Raw genomic sequence first — 17,218 nt, forward strand, 5'->3', positions numbered from 1 at the left:
GAATGTCAGGCACTTGGTGCACAAGTCCTCTCCATTCTTCCCGGTCCTGGGTCAACTTGATGGCAGCGTTTAGCGAGGATCCGGTTAATTCCTTTATTTGGTCTGTCCATCTTGTTGGAGACCGTCCTCTTGCCCGCTTGCCTTCAACTGTACCTGTTACTACCATTTTTTCAAGACTCTTCTCGTTCTTTCTGGCGATATGCCCAAAGTAGATATGTTAACGTATAAGGATGTGGAAATAGAACCGTTATTTTCACTTTTTTTTAAATAACCAGCGGCAACTTATAAAACACCCTTATAAAAAAGTCACTTGAGTCAATTTGACGTGAAATAAAAATCATCACATTTGAAAAATAAAATATGGATAATTTTATTAAAACTCTCATCCGCATCCTATTGTGCCCGACTATTACACTACGGAGGCGGACAACGAACAGATAAATTGCATATACTTACTTACAAATAAAAAATCAAACGAATAACATTATCCGTTTAAAATAGTTATACATATATTTAGTATATTGATGATACCCGACTGTAAAACATTCCTATATATTAAAAATAAAGTTAAATATATTTTTTTTTTATCGGTAAAGTTTAAAATAATAAGATTTTTTACTGCGATTTGAGTCGAGCTGTGTTCTCGTGATTATTGTCGCATTTCAGGTTCGCGTGTCAGAGTTTCTAGATTCAAGTTTATTCTGTCACATTTTTTTCCTAATTTTAGTAACGAGCCACCAATGGCGACTGTATAAAAATGCTTACTTATATTTTTATACTTATAATACAATTCTGAATTGATAGTATATGAATGTATAATCCCCGGGAATGGACTGTTTACTTGCGAAGTATCAAAATAGTCAAACTGACGTTCATAAACTGAATTTCAGTGTCTATAAATTATAAGTTTTAAATTTAGTACTTACATTTCTTGGTGGAACTACATTTCATATAATAAAATAACAGCTAAATAGTTTTTTTCCACATTTATTTTATTTGACCAGTGACTGATGTCATGTCGGTAACGACAAAATCCGGTCACTGTTAAAATTGGATAAACGTGGAATAAACTTTATACTTGCTATTTTATTATATCTAGAAATTATATTAATAATGGTATTGATGGTTGTTGTTAACGAAATTAGTAAATCAAATGATTATAAATAATCACAGATTGAAAATCAATTGGCACATCAAGTGGCTGATTATGAAAACGATTGAAAACATGAATTAAGTATATAATTGTAAACCTGACAGAGTACAAATCGCTCACTCCTTTCAACAACGTCAAATATCAAAAATCGTCAATTTTCAGTTGTGCATGTTTTCGGAATGCCCAGAAAATGTACTATATCCCAGCAAAAGCGGCATATTTTAAACATAATATTTACTCGCTACAGGGTATAAAGTGTTGTTTTTACATTTTGAAGAAAATGTATATATTTTTTTTAATAAACTAAATATTTTTCAAATGGAGAAAAAACCTTTAGGTTTTACCTAAAAAGATCTGTTGCACAATAAAAAGTTCAAAATGTGGCTTGATATTTATTTTTAATACATTTTATTATATTCTTAAACTTTAAAAACGATCTCCTGAAAAATCAAGTTTTTTGATATATGACGTTGTTGAAAGGAGTGAGCGAAACGTGGAATAAACTTTATTGTTATTTTATTATATCTAGAAATTATATTGATAATGGTACATAGATGGTTATTGTTACCGCAATTAATAAATAAAATTATTATAAATAATCAGATTGAAAATCAATTGGCACATCAAGTGGTTGATTATGAAAACGATTGAAAACATGAAATAAGTATGTAATTAAAATTAAACACTTAAATATACCACTTTAATGAGTTTTATTTATATATACGACTAGTTTCGTAAACTTAAAACGTTTTAATTTGTACCAGAAGAAGAAAACATCTATAAGTTTTCGAAACTAGTCGTATACATAAATAAAACTCTTTGAAGTGGTATAATTTTAATAAAATAATCAGTATGTCATTACAACATTTTGAGTGTGTCCAAATACTATTTGTATTGTAGTATTTGGACACACTCAAAATGTTGTAAATAAATTATCTGGTCAAATTATAAGCTTAAATAATAAAAATGAAAATGGTGTTTTCTGGCGTTTCTCATGTGTGTGATTATAATCCAGGATTCGGACCTCACATACTAATATAAGAGTTTCTGCTTAATAAAAAGCTTCTTTACATCTCACCAATAGATGTCTCTAGTGAAGTTCTAGTGATTCAAGAACAAGGTTTCTAAATTGGTTCATATATATAGAACTTCCAAGAATTTGAGTAGTGTGGCTGTCAATAATGGGTAGAATTGGTGAATGTTACACGTGTGTAAAGTGATCACTTAAACCAGCCTATGACGGTCGTCACCCCGTAAATGCCCAGACATCCATATTCTTCTTCATCTTTGATGAGATGTCAAAAAATAATATTACACAAGTTAATGCCGAATCAATAAATACTATGAATTAAGTATATAATTGTAAGCCCGACAGAGTACAATTATCTAATTTATACTGCGCGTGACACTCGAGCATTTGTGACTTCATGAGAATTCGTTCCGATCCTTTACTATCCATCAAACTCAAACGGAGTGCTAATTTCGAGGTCGGCATGTCGAGTACTACATTACTACCAACTACCAGCAGAATTAATCAAACTGCGTTAAGCGTAATTATTATCATCTATTGAAGCAAAACATTAAACAGCTGGTGCAGAAATATACGTATGTTTGGTATCGTGATAAATCGAACAAACAACTGGTAAAAGAATAAACATAATGAAAAAGTATTGGAAAACCAATAACTATGTTTGTAAACATACATAATCATACAGTACATACATATACAATATCCATAGTATAATCCTGAAAGTTAAATTTAATACGTTGTTTATTTATTTTAAGGCTTGGAATATATAAATATTTATTTTATTTATTTATTCCAAGCCTTAAGGTGAGCGTGTAGGTTCCAAGCATTAAGGTTCATATGGCGTATATTATAAACAGTATAAAACGCATTTAAATTTCTCGATACTTCATACTAATTGGTGTTAGGCTATCTTGGTAGAGACAAAAGATGAAATCGATATAATACAATCGAATACATTAAAATACACCTTATTTCGAATCATTTTACTTTTCCTGAACCAAAAATATTCAATTTTCTCCCCCACCTTCGGGTTATTTTCAGGCATATTTTTTTATAAACAAGCAAAAAAAATCACAACGTTTGTTGTCACAAAATATTGTCAGGCATGAAACCTGACAAAAATTTGGCAGTGTATACGGTACGCATTAAATATTTTTGGAACAGATATCTTTTCTAGTGCGCGTAAGTCATACGGTTTAGCGCGGAATGGTGAAGAAAAACCGCGCGTATCACGTACGTTCGTATGTGTAGGGCGTTAAACCATTTAATTCTTAAAAAAAATAATCATCCATTTAAGAACACTGTCCATCGTTGGTTACTGCTCATTGGTAGAGACAAGGCGGAACCATAATTGGTCACAGTTCAGGTTGGATGATTAGATCTATTTATGTTCATAACTGTATTAAATTCTGTTCAAGTATTTCGTATATTTAAGCACAACACAGGCTTTGCCCAAAGATCCGAAGTACGTATAATTACAATCAACATAAAAAAATAATCAAAAAATTATATCGATTTCAATCATAAGCGGTGAATGTTATGCAGTGTACATAATGAAAACAAGTCGATGACAGGTCATAGGTCCTAATGTTTATACTTCCACATTTTCTTCTCATAAAATTTACTCGTTTCTGTTGAGATTACTTATAATATTTCTAATTAAAATTACCATCGACGATTATACGATATCAAAAATCTGGATTATGTAACCATTTTTAAGATAATCTTGTCTCTGCCTCCGTTATCAAGTGGTTAGCGCGTTTGGCTACCATCCTAGAAGTTCCGGGTTCGATTTCCATGGGGGTTGTGTGTGATATATTAATAAGATTATAATTTACTAGCAACCAGGACTAGTACCTGAAGCGCAGGGACAATCACTTTGCCTTCATGAAATTAACGATCGAATACAATGCGTCGATACGATGCAGTGCCCTATGCATCATCAGGGGGTGCAGTAAGCGTGAGAAAAAAGGAAAGCTTGCCTTTAGGTTATCTACAATAATGTCATGTAAAATAAGATCTAAATTTAATAAAACATTGTTCAAATATTTAACGATTTTATAGACTTTTTTAAATAAATAAATAATACTTCAGAGGATGTATTTAAAAAAATAAAGTATTTTATATGGCTAATTTAAAACTAGTACGCAATAAACTGAAGTCAATACACTACTGCTCTCATATCAACAACTGCACGGAATTTAATTGCATTGTTATTTGATCGTAAATAATTATAATTGCAAATTAATTAATTGGTTACATACCCGTATAAAAATAGTCTCGTGGTATAATGCTAAAACACATAGAAACAGATTCTTCAGACAGCAATTATTCAAACATAATTCAAATGAATTAATGCTGTGCAAAAATACGAAACGGTTTTATCCTTTTCACAAAAAATATTTTGCATATTTCAGTAAGTGTATTTAAAATAAAATGTGCGCTTTATCTGCACAAAAAATATCTTTATCAAGCCACCGCACGCAACATGACATTGCTAGATATGGAAATGTATTTTTTTATATAATGGCAATAAAACGGTCGAAAATTTCCGTTCAGATTTTAATATTTCAAATAAAAATGTTAGTCTGTTCAAAATCATTAATCTCCTGAAGTTATTCGCCAATTGCTTTGAAATTTTGACACAACGTTGCATTGGTATACGCGCATTTTTATCAATCTACATATATAAATAAAAATGTAATAGATGACATGGTAGAACAATATTCTTAAACAGTTTTTTTAGCGTATGACAGCGCCATCTATAGTAACAAAAACACACGCAATACAAGACATTCCTCATGGCGGGCAGCGTACTTCTTGACAGCTGCTGTCACTAAGCATTTTCGATATTTTTGATTCCATTGTTGCCTCATAGACTTTTAATATTTGTATTGCTTCACTAACATTGTGAAATTAACATTACAAACGTGTGTTTTTTTCGCGTTTCTTTCTTTTCCATTCAACTTGATTGATCTACAGCAAAGCGCGGCCGAGTACAGCTAGTTCTTACAGTAATTTTTAAAAAATCCACGTTTTTGTTTCAATGGAGCATTTTTTCTCTCAAAATTAAACACCAGATACTAACGTTTTTTATATAATGTTAATAATAATTTATATTATTTTTCATTGATAGGATTTTTGACTTAGTAAAAATTACATAAATCGCTCTTATGCACAATACCATAAGTGGAGATAGAAGCCTTTCAATACAAAAAATATATATATTTTTTAAATATAAAGTAGTTTTTAAATATTTGTAGTTAAAACTGATTTCCTTTATTGTATTTTATTCATTTCCTTGTGTTTATAAAAACAAAACCGAAAAAGGATTTCTGGTTCAATCCAAAGTTCAATCCAAAATATTTGTGGAGTTTATTTTAAGGACATTATTCTAGATTATACAATCTCAGAATGAAAGGATTGAGACCAAAATAATCCCGATAACTAATTATCAAACTACGCTAGCGCCCATCGAGTTTACTGTACGCAATACATACATTTACAGTATCTACTCAATGAATTAGGGCCACCCATTATTTTTTTGAATACTCTGAAATCTTTTGGATTATTATATTTATTTTACATAAATACTTTAAGTTTTCTATTGATATCTAATATCATGTATATTACTTTCAATAATATGTAAAATATACCTGGATTATTTAACCCTTTACAAAATTTCAAACCCTTTTTCTGAGAAAGGTCCCTAATTAGCACAGGTAGACAGATAGTTGAAAGTTCAAAAAATAATCCTATCTCATTTATTAGTGAAGTTTCTTGAGTTTTGGTTGTTGTTTTGTTCAAAGAGGTTATATAGTTATCGTGTCTTGTGAAAAAAACTTAATTTTTAATTTTAGTACATAAAATATAATTTTTTTTTGTAAACACAAGTGTTTTTTTTGAAAAGGACGAAATGGGAAAAAGTAAAGACATTTCTGAGGAAAAAAAGTCTAGTGTTATAGTGCTACTGAAATTAGGAATACTATCTAATAGAGAAATTTCAAAAAAAGAAAACGTTTCTCGTCAAACAGTGGACAGAATTTCAAAATCAATAAAAAATCAGTCACCCGCCACCAGCAATCGGCGAAAGAACTGTCGTAGGATTAGAAAAACAACACCGAGGACTGATCGAAAAATCGTTCAAAGTACCTTAGAAAACCGTAGTGCATCAGCAAAAACATTAAAAATAAAATTGGAAGAAGAGGGTATAAATATATCGGTATCAACACTGAGGCGACGTTTTTACGAAGTAAATCTGAAATGCAGGCGCCCTGTAAAAGTACCAAAATTGACACCACGAATGAAAGCGGATCGATTAAAATGGGCCAGGCTACATCGAAATTACTCGGTAGATGATTGGAAAAAGGTATTTATTTAAACTGAATTTTCAACATATCATTTTAGTAAATAAACTTATATGTTTGAATTAAACTTAAATTTTCATTATTTTTCAGGTCATCTTTAGTGATGAGTGCCGGTTAGAAGCCGTGACAGAGAGCCGTCGATTCATCAGGAGAACACCAATGGAACGTTACAATGAGGCCTGTGTGATAAAAGTTATCAAACACCCCCCTGCAACAATGATATGGTCATGTATTATTAACAATTTACCTGGGCCGTTGTTTTTCGTGGAAGGAACAATGAACCAAAATTCCTATAAGCAGGTCCTCGAACGAATTTTATTGCCCTTCTACCACACTCGACCCAACAGAAGGTCCATACACCTTCATGCAGGATGGGGCACCTTGCCACCGGGCTAAATCAATAATAAAATTTTTGTCTAACAAAAATCTGCCTTTGCTCCCCTGGCCTGGAAATTCTCCGGACCTTAATCCTATAGAAAACGTATGGATCATGTTAAAAAATAAGGTATACTCATTTCCAAATCCGACAGTAGACTGTCTAAAAAAAAATATTCAAAAAATTTGGTCAGAAGACGAAGAAATAAAGAACATGATAAAACAGTGCATTTTAAGTATGCCAAAAACAATTGAGGCAGTTATTTCTGCCAAAGGTGGAAATACTAAATACTAACTATATTTATATGAAAAAATATGCGTAATTTAAGCGTAATAAAGTGTTCATGTGTAAATAAAATTCAATGTTGTTTTATTCAAGGTTTTCTCTGAGTTATTCCTGTTTGAATTGAGAAATTGCGCGAAATTCTGCGTGGCCCTAATTCATTGAGTAGATACTGTACTTATGCAAGTCCACGCGTAGTTGCGTAGTATGGTACTATCACTCGTTTGTCGGAAGGTCAAGTGTATTTCGATTAATATTATTGTTATTTAAGCAAGTGTGGCTATTCTGAAACAGGTTACGACTTCAAACTTACTGATAATACCCACGATAACAGAGATTATTAAATAAAATCATCATTTTCAGATTTATTGAACACACGTTACTAAATATGGATGGTTACGAAATTTTGGATTGCTGAAGCCCTATAAGTCATTAGTCACACGAAACAGAGTGCATGCGACGCGGAAATTAACCATTGTCTCATACGTCGGTTTTTCCAATTCGATTTTGTGAATTCGGAATTTTCGGATTCAGAATTAAAAATACGTCATTTTTACTCGGGAGGAATATGAGATCAACACAAAAAAATTCACATATTTTATGATATTTTTGTATTTATTAAAATTATCATTTGTTATTTTTTTTTCTTATCGTACTCATTATCTAACCTAATTTTGGTATGTTTTTAGATAATAACCCTTTTTTGAAAGAACCAAATGGTACTGAAGTGTAATGCAAGCATAAAACTGTATAAATAAAATAACTTGAGATGCACCGATAGTCAGCTGAGCCAACTATCAGCCACTTAGCCGATAGTCGGCTTAGCATCTACATTTCTAACATCTACAAGAAAATAAATATTTTATTAAAATAAAATATTTACTAACAGTCGGTAGTTAGCGACTATCGGCCCTTTGTCGGCTTCGCAGTCAAATAACACATTTCACAAACACAAATTTAATTTACACATAAAAACCGCTGATAAAAATAAAATAAACTCAGAGAGGTTGGTAAGCAAAACATTTTAAAAAATTTGCCAATACTTGGTGGCACATTTTATAAAATTGAAAAATAATTAAAACCCAAACAGTTTATAACCATTTTTATTTTTGGTACTATTTTTCCAACCGGTTTAGACAACGACATTTTCTTCAGTATATATCGATCCCCGAAGAAGACAAGGTATTTGTCGAAACCGGTTGGAAAGGTGGTTAAAAACAAAGTTGGTGTTGTGTCAATTTTACAAAATAATAATTTATTTCTATTTGTTTTCTTTTCTTATGATATTTATTTCTATTCGTTTTATTTTTTTTAAATTAATGTTAAATATGTTTTTCTGTTTGTTCTGGTAAAAGGCGAAAACGCCAAACAAGAAGAACATGCATAATATATTTCTATTATGTATTCAAAAGAGTGTTTGTTTGGGTTCAATAATGCTACAATTTCTTTTGTTGTCTTCAAAGGTTAGGAGTATAAGAGGGCGATATTCTAAACGCGTGAACATAGTTAATTTATCTACGTAGTGTAGATAAGATTGAATTTACTCCCATTCGATAAAACCTAATATTTTTTCAGCAACATTAACATCCTGACAATAGACGACAGTATTCAAAATGCCAAAATCAATGAAAATAAAAGACAAGAAAAGCTGAAAAAAACAAGTGTTTGTAATACCACCCCTGAAACTAATAATTAATATTATTAATAATTTACTAACTAACTACCACGCCGCTTCTCCAAAGGGGTAGGCCGAGAGAATAGAACGTCATATCACTCTGCCTTTGAAAACATTCGTCGCCTCTTTACCCGCCGATTATTTCGACTCTTGATCCGACCGCATTCAAGTATTTGACATACCTGATCATGACAACATTTCCTCCGTCTTCCTCTGTTCCTTTTTCCAACTACATTCACCTCACAAATTTGTTTTACAGTTCTTTTCTCATTCATTAGTTTAACATGTCCAAACTATATCAACACACCGTTCTTAATTTTATAGATAATGCTTACCTCAGCCTTGCATTCTTTCCTTATTTCACCATTGAAAATCTATCAAACATTATATGTTTTAATTAACAATATATTTTTTTTATTACATTACAAGAACAACTATCTACAATAGTAATAAAAGTATGTGTACACTGAAGAAAAAAGTTTTTAAAAAAGTCATAAATATAATATAATACAATGATGTCATCGTTCCATAAATTTTATGTCTCGAAGCAAAAACCACACCGTCTAAAAAATATAATCAAAAGTTAAATCAGTATACCTGGTTGGTACTCGAGTAATACCCACACACAACATACGTACGATGCCAACGTTCGGTTATTATGAAGAGAAAAAAAACGAAGTTGCTCGTAGATGGAGTTTTTTTGCAGCAATTTATAAAACAACAATTTCCGTAAGACGGTCGAATAAAAAACGTTGTTAAAAAACCGCGAAAATAACCTGGCACTAAAGTTAAAAAAGCGCTTCACAATACGAAACCCATGTTCTGTCAATACGTTTTATTTTAAGAATTTTTATTATCATATATCGCTCACTCCTTTCAACAACGTCATATATAAAAAAAAATAGATTTTTCAGGAGATCGTTTTTTAAGTTTAAAAATACAATAAAATGTATTAAAAATAAATATCAAGCCACTTATTGAACTTCTTACTGCGCAACATATCATTTTAGGTAAAACCTGAAAGTTCTTTCTCCATTTGAAAAATATTTAGTATATTTAAAAAAATAATTTAACAATACCTTTTCTTCAAAATGCAAAAACAACACTTTCTGCCCTGTAGCACGTAAATATTAAGTTAAAAATATGCCGCTTTTGCCGGGATATAGTTCATTTAATGGGCATTCCGAAAACATGCACAACTGAATATTGACGATTTTTTTATTTATGACGTTCTTGAAAGGAGTGAGCGATATCAGACACTGGATTATTCATATTCACCCTACGGATGAATATCAATATTATATGTGTCTCAACTTGAGATAAAGCATCTACCGTTTTTTATACGAAAGAAGATGAAATCTGAGCATCTCAGGGCTTATGGGAATTCTTACCTGGAATTATTTGGCTGACATAAGTACAAACTTGTGTAACGTTCATCATTCTGCCCATTACTGAACATCCATCTAATATTAATTTTTGAAAGATGTACATATATACACATACATATGCAATGTTGTTGGATTCCTATCATATGTTAGTTCGGTATTTGATAGATTTGGAGGTATGGCTGACGGTGGTGCCTTCAGTCAAGAAATTTGTGAAGTATATTAAGTCAGCCTAATGCCGGTTGTGAGCTCTGGGATGCTAAGACTTTCAGCTTCTTTCGTATAAAAACGGTACATGCTTCACCTGAAGTTGAGAGGCCTATAACATTTTATTTATAATTTATGTTTTATTTGGGTAATACCACTGCTTCTTACTGTCTATTGTGACGCGTGTTTCGATGCATTCCGCATCATTTTCAAACACCGTTATACGGTGTTTGAAAATGATTACAAGCATTTTTATTATCCACCATCGACTTTCCTCGGAGTCAGCGAAAAACCAAAATCAAAGGAGGATAAATGGGGTTTTTATCGATTTTTCGGATATTTTGTTAATTATATAATACTAATAGAAAAATTAAGATACGTCACACAAAAACCTTGGCGTACTACAAATCTGAATATACGGTATATATCTATGTGTAATAATAATTAGGTAGGTAAGGCCTCTAAATATGCACGTGTAAGCAATTAAATGCATGCTACTTTGCATTCACAAAACGCTTTTAAAAGTTATTTAAAAAATGTACTGTTTGTTTCAGTTTTGTAGCCAGCAAGACAAGCCTACCTAGAAAAATGGTTACACGAGTACGTATTGGATGTAAACTCTGAACACGGTGTATAAAACTAATTATGTTTACCACCTTCAAATAATAAACAAGATAATTCTTAATTAGTATCACACATGTCGCTCACTCCTTTCAAGAACGTCATAAATAAAAAATCATACATTTTCAGTTTTACATGTTTTCGGAATGCCCAGAAAATGTACTATATCCCAGCAAAAGAGGCATATTTTTAACAATATTTATCCGCTACAGGGCAGAAAGTGTTGTTTTTACATTTTAAAGAAAAGGTATTGTTTAATTATTTTTTCAAATATACTAAATATTTTTCAAATGGAGAATAATCCTTCAGGTTTTACCTAAAAAGATCTGCTGCACAGTAAAAACTTCAATAAGTGGCTTGATATTAATTTTTAATACATTGTGTTTTATTTTTAAACTTTAAAAACGTTCTCCTGAAAAATCAAGTTTTTTGATTTATGACGTTCTTGAAAGGAGTGAGCGATGTATGAAAAAAAACTGATAATAACTTATAACTATGTTGAGATGGTTTGGACATGTGATACGAATGAGTGAGGAATGAACGGTAAACAAATTGATAATCGTAGCACAGAAAGACCGGGGAAAACTTGGAATGATCAAGTATTTCAAATACTTGAAAATGGTCAGTTCAGCAGTCGAAATAATCAGCGGGTGCTGAAATGAGATGCATGAATATGGAGTAGGCGAAGATTATTTGCAAAGAAAGATTGGTGTGGCGTTCTATTCTCTCTGTCTGCCCTTGCAGGGAACCGGTGTGATGGTTAGTTGGTCAGTTTCTTTAAAAAAGTGATAAATAAAATTATCAAACAGAAAAATCGTGTTATTAATATAAAAAAATTATGCTAGCCTATAGATTTTTTAAGTCAGTCAGTCTTCACATCTTACTTGTGATATCCGAATGATTATGTTTGATCAAAAGTGCTGAATCATAAGGGTATTTTTTTACGTAATGTGCTGCATTGTGTTGCTGTCTTTCTATGTCGTAGTTAGGACTCAGTGATAGGTTGTGATTTATATATTTTATATCTGTAAACTTAAGTAACAAAACTACTTCTATGTGTTCGTCATGTATCCTATGTACGTATTCGACTACATAACGTCTGCATAAGATGTAATTACTAATATCTATTTTCATCGAACAAAGGAAGAGCTCATTGAATTTCAGCGCAAAAGCTTTTTTTAAATGAAATAAAAATTCTAAATTATTCTTTAAAGAGACACAATTGTGATACAATGAGTACATGCTTGCGATTTTTACGACTAACGAGGAAAAATGAATCCTTTTTGTAATTATACAATATATCTAAGTATATTCGTTACTCATAATAATGAATATAGTTTATTATATTCTATTACATCGTTTTATTTTCTTTAATTAGGCGTCGAAAGTATATAAGTATATATTTTTTTACTATTTTAGTGACTTTATTGCAGATAAGTATTGCTTATAATTTTTACTTGGATAATTGTAATTTTTTGCATATTTATTAAAGTCTTTCGCGTATTACACATTCTGCTTTCCGAGGTACTTACATTTTTATTAATATTATGTCCTAATAGTTCATTGAAATAACTAAACATAAATGTTTTAAATTTTAAACTAACATTTCTTGCTGGAACTGCATTTTATATGATGAAATAACAACTACATAAGTACTTCTATGTTTTTTTCCACTTTAATTTTATTTGACCAGTAACAGGGTTTTATCTTAACCGATATCAGTCTGATGATGTCGGTTACGACGAATAAATAAAATAAATACGAAAAACTATATACTTGTTATTTTATTATAAAAAAACATAAACTAATTGAAATTAATGAAAAATACAAAGAATATGTAGGTATACTGTATAAGATAACAAGCTAAAATGACAAAAATATGTAGAACCGAAAATGCCTGAACTGAAAATAGTCAATACAAAAAATAAAGTAAAAAAACTAATGAATGAAAACTTCACATCACGGTCGTTTAAAAAATATGTACATACACGAGTATGTACTTACGTAACGACCATATATATCAAGCAGAATTCTCGGCTTATATAAAGAGCTTTAAATAATACCATGTGATATTTTCGGCAATTTACGTTTCAAAATCATAATGTATGTCATAGTACGATGCGATACGATCGCGATTAGAACCTGAGTTAGATCTTCGATATTTTGGGAAATTACGCTATTATTCTATCAACAATCACATTAAAATTTCAAGATTCAACGAGATTAATTCGCTCAGTATTAATACTTTAGTACTTACTCCTCCTAAAACGATTTCCTAGTTTTGAGTGATTAGGACTTTTGACTGTAAACTGTAAAGCATCCGGTTCCAAGCTCAGTTTCCGATAAAGTTATTGCGAATGATGAAGGGGATATTCGCTAGCACATAATTGATTCCACTGGAGACCACCGGAGAGGTCACATGTCTGTGCACGCCCGATTAAAAAAAAATGTAAATCGGATATTTTTTTGTTATTTGGAATACATACAGAAAAAAAAAATTATACATTTTTTAAACTCCTTAACTTTCAATAACTCTTCTTTTCAAAACCTTATAATTATTTCTAAGACAACCTTATTTTTTCAATGCAAAACAATCAATTACGTTTAATGTTACCTGGATTCAGAGAAAATTAAGTTGCGACTTAACGAATGCTGGGCCTTAAATAACACTAAACAAAAAAAATCTGGATCAAAACTTGAAAAATTTTGTTTGCAAAAACGTTGGTAACAAATCTTATTTAAAAATATATATATTTTAATGTTATCAGTAAAAGATGTTTGAGTACCTTATCTTAGATTGCAGTGCTTTATGCTTTGGTAGACCGACGAAACGAGTAGACATTACTGAAGTACTATATAAAAATGAAGTACATAAAATATATTACTTTAATCAATTAATTAACAAGTGTTCCAATTATTTACAGTGGAATAATACCATCTCTAAAATACCAGTGCAATATTTAATTTATTATTTAATGATGTAAATAAGCTAGCATTATGGAATGCTAGCGATAGAAAAATTGCAAATTATTTCATTTTATGTAAAGCTAATTATAAATAAAACCTACAAAAGCAATTTACGCATAACACAAGAATACATCGATATTCAGATTAATAACATAATTACATTTAAAAACATTAATTTCAAAAATAAATAAAAAAAAAGGTTTTAAAAAATCACAGAATACATCGATTGTGGTAAAAATGATGAACATATTTGTGTTTTATAGGGTACGTGAAAATGGTACCCTTTTGTTAAACTGAGACATACAACAAAACATACGATATATTAAACGTTATTATAATATATTACTAGCTATACGCGACCACGCGTTGCTGTGTCCCCGTTTGGTTATATGGAAAAGAAAGAAAATAGAAAACGCACGTTTCTAATATGTTTGATTTCACAATGCTCGTGCAGCAATGAAAATATTAAGATTTTATGAAACAACAATGCAATCGAAAACATTGAAAATTATTAATAACAACATATTTCAAGAAGCATGCCGCCATAAACAATGTTTGATATTGCGTAAGTATTGTATTCACACTAATATATAATATCAAAGTGTATTATATCAACTTTGTATCAAGTATGAAATGGCTGAAACATTTTGAGTGTGTCCAAATATTTCTTCACAAATCTGTATAAGCGGGATCATCACCAATCAGAAGATGATCCAGCTTGCCTCATCCCACCATAGATGTCCCTAGTGAAGTCTATTGAATTCAAGGACAATGTTTCGAGTTTAATCAATATATCTAGAAGTTTAAAGAATTTGAATAGTGCAGTTGTCAATCATGGGTAGAATTGGTGAATGCTACACTTAAACCAGCCTATGACGGTCGTAAACCCTGTAAATGCCCGGACTTCAATTTTCTTCTTCATCTATGTTGAGATGTTAAAAAATAATGGTTGAAACATGATAGTTGTAAAATGAATTCGTGTATGAACCGCGTTTTATTTCTGGCGAGCAGTTGGGCTTCCGATCGCGCCATTTAGTCTTCTGGGTTGGAAATCAATGTGCAGAAAGGTTAGTTAAGGTTAGGCAATCATCTCTAACATGATGTCAGACGAAGCGGGATAGCTCGGCCCGAGAATCGATACACAGTGTTTTAACTAACATTACACAGGAATGCGACTCGCTAGTGTAGTTTTTTGCGCATGTTCTTGCGAGTGTGTTTGTATCACACAACACCAAGGCTGAGTCGATTCCACACTAAAAGTATCCACAGCAATTTAGCCATAATTGAGAACATAAACTACATCGAACAATACAAAGAAACTGGGGACTCTTTCTAATGCAAATATAAAAACGATACGCATATTGACTCTAAACTGATTATCATTAAACCGTTTCGGTTTTAGGTCACGGTTGCATTTTAATTGCAGTCATAAAAACTGCATAGGACTTTGTATATTTGCTAATCGATGGTCGGCTGTTCTGCATGATATCTGCTATGGTATAAAAAATTGCTAACAAACGGAGGATTAAAATTTTCCTTTGGTACAGTATAAATAATAAAAAATAAGCACATAATTCATAATAAAAAGTAAGTAAATGTATTCAATTCTTGAATGTTTTTCGCAGATACTTTGTGGCACATTTTATAAACTTAATAAAATAAAACAACTTTGTTTTAACCATTAAATAAAAATTTATGATAACTTTAACCTAACTATGAGCATTTCAATGTTTTAGAATTAGTACAAAAACCCTGATTATGACAAGGTTCTTGTCGAAACCGGTTGGAAAAAGTGTACCAATAAAAAGTGGTTAAAACAAAGTTGATTTATTTTATAAAGAATATGTATTCACTTTAAAAGATTTTGTAAAAATCCAAAGCTCCTTACGTACGGATATTATCATACTCGGAAAATAATATTACATGGCAAGTTTTGAGTATGTACAGTCCCTGGCCAAATCATTTGACGCTCCTTGATTCTCGACCGTAAATTGAATTACAAGGTCTAGATTTATAGTGTCGATAAATTATTTTCAATGATTGAATAGTTAGTACAATATTAATTCTTGAAATCAATTAAATTGTTTTGGTATCTATTTCGCTTTAATGTGTCAATGTCCTGGAATAAGAATCGTACGCAGGAGTGCTTTTAATGATAACGATTAAAACGGCCGTATTTTGAGTTTGCGTTATAAATTCATACATTTTCTTTATTATTGAATTTAATTGTTAATTTTTTATTCCAGAGTATGAAAATATTTTATTTATTATTTCGGCATTCACTGTGTGAAAAATTTTTTTATTTGAAAAAAAAGGTAAAAAAGTAATTTTTAAAGCACAATCGAAACATTTTTTTGAAAGTTGGATAGGTTTTGACCATCATATGAGATAAGTCATGATTAAAATATAAATTAATCTGTCAAAATTTACCGTTTATTATGTTCTATCATATTTAAACAATTTCGTTGCGAGCAAATCTTTATTTTTCAAGCGTGACTAAATAATGAACTATTTTTTTATAATCTAAGGTGTGTTCACAAATCCTGTTCAAAGTTTAAGTGAATATTATTGACTTTAAAAGAACAAATATCTTTAGAAATTATTTTCGTCCTATTGTTGAATGGTACCTGATGCTAACCGCTGTTGACTGTCATATTCCATGCCTTATCTGATGGCTGTGAATATTCGATGTATTGACATAATAAAATTATATTTTTTCCTCGAATGTTGGCTAGTAATGAAAAAAAATTATAATCAAAACTGGTTAAACGTATTTTTTACAATAAAGAAAGTCATACCCTTCCATTTTTAAAGATTACATTAAGTAGAATAAAAAATCGGTCTAGCCTTACATAAAGCGACGTAAATCTTGGACCGTAAATATTGAATAGAAAAGCAAATACACAAGAGATTATTAATAAAATTTTGCGCATGTACGGACATAAATTATCGGAAATTTCAAAACAGTACAACATAACAAGGGCGGCTGGGTACTGAGCGACAGTGATTAACTAGGAAAGATGATGATTTTATCTGGACGAGCGAGGGAGTCGGAGCTTATCTCTTTTCCGTTGTATGGTCAAATTAAAACAAGACTTGTAAATGCCGCTAGAATTTAAGTATACGAGTTATTATGCGTGGTTGTCATTGACTCC

The 17,218-nt window shown here is 30.9% G+C and overlaps 1 protein-coding gene across 2 annotated transcripts in view; it reads right to left on the reverse strand.

The window, feature by feature from the left end:
• Window positions 1-17,218, reverse strand: part of Arms (Ankyrin repeat-rich membrane spanning) — an 86,819-nt gene that overhangs the window by 51,986 nt on the left and 17,615 nt on the right. The window lies entirely within an intron of this gene.

Source organism: Brachycentrus maculatus, unplaced genomic scaffold, assembly GCF_059751285.1.
Source record: "Brachycentrus maculatus isolate JH-2025_06_01 unplaced genomic scaffold, ASM5975128v1 h1tg000110l, whole genome shotgun sequence".
In the NCBI taxonomy this organism is placed as follows: Eukaryota; Metazoa; Arthropoda; class Insecta; order Trichoptera; family Brachycentridae; genus Brachycentrus; species Brachycentrus maculatus.